At 40.1% G+C, this 5,751-nt stretch overlaps 1 long non-coding RNA gene across 1 annotated transcript in view; it reads right to left on the bottom strand.

Moving 5' to 3' along the window:
* Nucleotides 1-1,108: 1,108 nt before the first annotated feature.
* Nucleotides 1,109-5,751, bottom strand: part of LOC122801588 — a 122,021-nt gene continuing 117,378 nt past the window's right edge. The window contains exon 3 of the long non-coding RNA XR_006364763.1: nucleotides 1,109-2,366. This is a non-coding gene — a long non-coding RNA (uncharacterized LOC122801588). The remainder of the gene's footprint in view (nucleotides 2,367-5,751) is intronic.

Here is a 5,751-nt window from a genome sequence, read left to right as displayed (position 1 = left end):
TAGAGGTTTTCTAGTAGTATCTGTAAGGAATCCACTGATCCTATAATGGGAGTGTTGCGTTTAACATTTTTACCTTAAATGAAGACAAGACACTTCTTCCTCTCTTTCAGTGGTATTTATTACACACGTGTGGGAGCCTCATGGAAAGTATCAGGGAGACTCCCCGAAAAAAGGAATGCATAAGCTTATATACTGGTGATACTGCTGACAATACAAAAATATAAACTAGACCAATTAAATTAGTACAAAAGACAATTAACCAATCAATGGTTTACCCGTAGGCTTAAAGCAGTTCACATTACTACATCTCTGGGCAGAGAAAGAAAATCGGATACACTTCCATATAAGGCACATTTCCTGCTTTCAAGCAGGCTCCTGTTTTTCAGTGCTTTCCACTATTCACAGTTTACTCAAGAGTTCACAGTACAAACTTCATCTCAATGCATACAGATTGTCACGTACTCAATTTCCTTAAGCACATACTTTGGCCATTCATATTCTACAATCCCCCATTTGATGCTATGTAAGTATCACCATTTAGTGAATCATACATTTGCCCTAAATCTAACATAACCATGTGGCTGGTTCCTTCAACACTGTCACACATTTTTATTTCATTATCCATATTCATAACTGCAGGCATATAAAACTTTGACACCTTTTTAGTAGTCTTAAAAGACATTAATTTCAAAATCAATGCTTTGATTAAAAACACAGCAAGAAAAGTAATAAGAGCTAATACTGCGATTAATAAAATTAACTTTAATAGTCCACCTCCTCAACCTGAGAACAGGTTGGTTAACCATGCCCATGTTGAGTTATCAGCCTCCTTGGCCTTAGAGAGTTCGGAGACTCTCTGAATGAGTTTGAGATGACTTTCAATTTTGTGCTGATTGTCAGGAATACACATACAGCACTCCTCCTGGATCAAAGCACAAGTTCCACCTTCTGCCACTAGGATGAAATTGAGAGCCATATAGTTTTGAAGGACTACAGCTCTCATGGCAGTCAGTTCAACAGTCACTAGTTCTAAAACAGAAAATGTGGCATTGCTTAATACTTCAAGCAATTTAGACAGTTTTCTCAGTTCCCAAATTAATTTCACTGCTCTGTATGCTGGAATTATACCAGCCCACGATATGATGTCATCACCCAAGTCCATATGAGATAGTCCTTTGGTGTCAGCATGAGCTAAGTCAATATTGATAAATCCATGAAGCATCAATTTGGCCTACCAGATTGGCAGGCTTTTTGACCTCTTGAACATTCCGAATTTTCCTTGAGGTAAAGCAGATGTATGTTGAATGGCTGGGACTAAATAACCTAAGAAACAGCTACCAGACCAGTTTCCTGGTAGCCATTTATAGGCTCTTCTACCACACACAAAGTAGCAATTTTCCACCTTAGTGGTGATATTACTATTTATATAACCTTGTTCAGAATGAAACACCTTCTTATCGATCAATCCCAGATGTTGGTATAGAACGGAATTATTTCTTACCTCTTCGTATGTTTTATGCACCAGTTCACAAAATGTATCATAGGTTGTGTTACAGTAGGAGGAGTTATTGTTACACCTGTAGGGAACTGTCACATTACAAAAACTCCATCCTACCTTGACTTTACCAAATTTCTGAAAACACACAGTTCCATTTCAATGGTTAAACAGATGTAATGCTATCCTGTCTTTTGAAGTGACATTTGAAGTGTCATAGATCAGATTCATCCAGGTTTCATTAACCCCTAAAGGGACTGTACTTAGCATCAATCCCCCATGAACAGTAGGTAAAGCAGTACAGATCCAACAGTCAGAGACATTGAGGGATGATACATAGGCAAATTTAATAGTTTGATAGGTGTTGAAAGGTGGATGCCAAATAGCTCGCTTGGTGTGATGTGTTGATGGAGCAGGAAATAAAAATGGCCACATTAAAAATAACAGTACAAGAATGATCATCAAAAGGGCTGTCCAATATTTTTGTGGAAATGGTTGTTGAGTCTGCGTAGTGTTAGTAGTTCTGAGTTTTCCAAAAGGGTAAATGTTAGGCATCATCAGGTACGGGAACAGTTCTACTTCGAGTACGAATAGCAATGGGAGGAGAATCTGGAGTTGAAAAAGGTAAAGGCTATTGATCTTCAGACAGCACAACTTTTTTGACATGTGAAATGTGGATCCAAGTTGGAGATCCTTGCAGTCACACAGCAGATGACGTTGTCAGAAGGACCAGGAAGGGCCCCTTCCAGCGCAGCTGGAGCACTGTTTTTCTAGAGAAGGACTTAACATAAATCCAATCCCCTGGTTGTAGGGCAGATAACAGAAAAGGATCTGGGAGATGTTGAGCAGCTGCTACTTCTCGGTGGTGATACTGTAAGAAAGAAACAAGAGATTTGCAGTACAAAAGAATATCATTATCAAATGCATCATCTTCAGAAAAGGGTGGTGGTGGTGTCATGGGCATATGCAAAGGGCGACCCATGACAATTGCATGTGGAGAAAGACCCTTAGTAGGATGCGGTTGTGACTGCATAGAAAATAAGGCTAGTGGTAAGGCCTGCACCCAAGTTAGGCCTTTTTCCGAAGTGACATTAGCAAGTCTGGTTTTCAAGGTCTGGTTCATGCGTTCAATAATACCTGATGCCTGTGGTCTATATGGACAATGAAATTTCAAAGTAATGCCTAGCATTGTACACAATGATTCAACTAACTTAGCAGTAAAATGTGTTCCACGGTCAGAGTATATTTGACAAGGAACACCAAAACGAGGTGTCAATTCATAACACAATTTTTTTGCAACTGAAATAACATAATTTCTAGCACATGGGTAGGCTTCTAACCAGCCCGAAAAAATATCAACAATAGTTAAAACATATTTAAAATGAGTACAAGGTGGAATTCAATAAAATCCCACTGTAAAGCACAAAATGGTCCCATTAATTTTGGCACCAGTTGAGTGGGAGCCAGAGTGCCCTTTGAAATGTTATGCTGTAAACAAATGGAGCACATGCTCATAAAATGTTGCACAGAAGCAGAAAGTCCTGGGGCAAACCAATCCTTCTGGATTTGTTTGATTAATGCTTGTACCCCAACATGAGCTGGCAAATGATATGCTTTTATAAGAGAATTTAACATAGATGTAGGGCAAATTAATCTGCCATCATGATGTTGCCAAATTGAATCAGAGCGTTGGAAACAACTGTGGGCCAGCCATGTTTTTCTTTCTGATTCTGATGCTTCACTTTGTAAAGCTTTCAAAACAGTAGTGTCAAAAGTAACCGTCTGTAAGATAGGCTGCAGAAATTGTCCCCGAACAGCATGTGAAAGAGCAGCCTGCTTGCAGCCCAGTCAGCCAAATTATTTCCCTTAGCTACTAGGGAGTTGTTAGACTGGTGAGCTACACACTTGACAACAGCAATTTTGAAAGGTAATAATAAATTCTGTAAGAGGTGATCAATATACAGGTAATTTTTAATTGGTGCCCCAGAGGATGTCAAAAACCTCCTTTCCTTCCATAAGGTACCAAAATCATGAACAGCACCATGGGCATAATGTGAATCAGTATAAATAGTAACAAATCTGTCTTTGGCCATTTTACATGCATGCGAAAGTGCCATTAATTCCGCAACTTGTGCAGACGTGCCAGATAGTAATTGTCCAGTTTGTAAAACTGCAGATGGCGAGCAGATTGACCATGCAGCCTGGAGTTCACCAAGATTATTTCGTAAACAGGATCCATCTACAAAAAGAACTAAATCAGGATTAAGCAAAGGAACATCTTGCAAATCCAACCTAGGAGAAAGAACAGTGTTAACTACAAGCACACAGTCATGTGGTTTGCCCTCATCACTGGTTGGAATTAATGAAGCAGGGTTTAGTGGTGGGCAACGTGTAATTTGAACAGTGGGATTAGTTAATAAACTTAACTCATATTTAGTGAGGCGAGCATTAGAAAGATACTGTGTTTTCATTTTTAAAAGTAACGCTTGCACTTCATGAGGCACTGCTAGTATTGTGTCATGTCCTAATGTCAATGGTGCGGCCATATTGATCAAAACAGCAGCGGCTACCACTGCTCATAAACAGGGTGGATAGCCAGAAGCAACAGGGTCTAGCTGAGTGCTGTAATATGCTACAGGTTGATAGCCTCCCCCAGCAGGCCCAGGGCAGTTTTATCTCTTTCACAACAGAAGAAAACAAAGGGTTTAGAATAATCTGGGAGCCCCAGAGCAGGTGGGTTTACTAGTGCCACTTTAATAGCCTGAAAGGCATTTTCATGTTCAGGGGACCAAGGCAGAGGGTCTGTGACCTCCTTTTTTTAGAAGCTGTAATAGAGGGGCCGAAATGTCTGAAAAATTGGGCACCCACTGTCTACAATAACCTGCTAGGCTGAGGAATCCCCTGAGTTATCTCTGAGTTACAGGGCGGGGGGGGGGGGCAGTCTGGATGGAGGTAATTCTACTTGGTAGTATTTGACATGAACCCATAGAAATGATGTGTCCCAGGTTTTGTACATTTTCTTGACAGAACTGCAGTTTAGATTTATTTACCTTAAAACCTCGTTCAGCTAAAGACTTTAAAACTAAAAGTGAGTCCTCAATACAAGACTTGGTATCTTGCAAAGCTATAAGAATATCATCTACATATTGGACCAATACTGAGTGTGGTGGTAACTGTAAATCCTGTAGTTGTCTGTGCATCTCTCTAGAGAATAGGGTTGGAGATTCTACATATCCTTGGGGTAGTCGGGTCCAAGTATACTGTTGGCCTTTATAAGTGAATGCAAACAAATACTGACTATCTGAATGTACTGGGATAGAGAAAAAGGCTGATGAGATATCTATAAACATAAAACAATGTGCTGTAGGTGGAATGCAGCTTAAAATTATAGCTAGATTTGGTACGATTGGAAAAACAGCAAGACAGCTTTATTGACTTCTCGCAAGTCTTGCACAAATCTGTAAGCTTGTTTACCAGGTTTCTTTACTGGTAGAATTGGAGTATTACATAGACTTGTTTTAGGTACTATAATTCCTTGTTGTACTAAGGCAGAAATGACGGGGCAATACCAGATGTGGCCTCTACCATCAAAGAGTACTGTGGTACCCAAGGTAACTTTGCTCTGGGTTTTAAAGTTATTTTTACAGGAGTGGCTGAAATCAGAAACCCAACATCATTATCATGAGTGGTCCATAGATGAGAGGGTAATGAATTTAGGTGCTTATTCTTATCGAGGTCAGACTGCATACGCATTGTTTGCAGAGTGACATTTTCATCTAAAGTAGCCAAAATACTATCTTGTTTATCTGAAGGTACTTGTAAATATACTCCTTCAGCTGTGCAGAAGATGATTGCTCCCATCTTACAGAGCAAATCTCTTCCCAGTAAATTCAATGGTGCTGAGGGCCCTCCTAAAAATGCATGATTGTCTTGTAAAGGTCCCAAAGTCACTGGGACTGGGACGGTTTCAGAATATTCAATAGGAATGCCAGAAACACCTACCCCTCTAGTTATGTTGTTGGAGAGGGGGACATTTATTGCTGCTTCGCCAGCTAACATAGATTTGGTAGCTCCAGTGTCAATCAAAAATGGGTACGGTTTATTTTTGACAAGTAACATAACATGTAGTCCATCTTGATCCACAGGGATGAAGGGGCACAACTGCTGTTGTCTGTGTTCAGGGAACCTTCATTGTGATGGCTGCCGATTGGATGGAGTCCAATTAGAATTCCACTGAGGTGACGTATCAGTGGGTG

This window comes from Protopterus annectens, chromosome 5.part0 (genome assembly GCF_019279795.1).
Source record: "Protopterus annectens isolate FY-2018-M chromosome 5.part0, PAN1.0, whole genome shotgun sequence".
Taxonomy (NCBI): domain Eukaryota; kingdom Metazoa; phylum Chordata; order Ceratodontiformes; family Protopteridae; genus Protopterus; species Protopterus annectens.
This window is presented reverse-complemented; position numbering and strand designations above follow the sequence as displayed.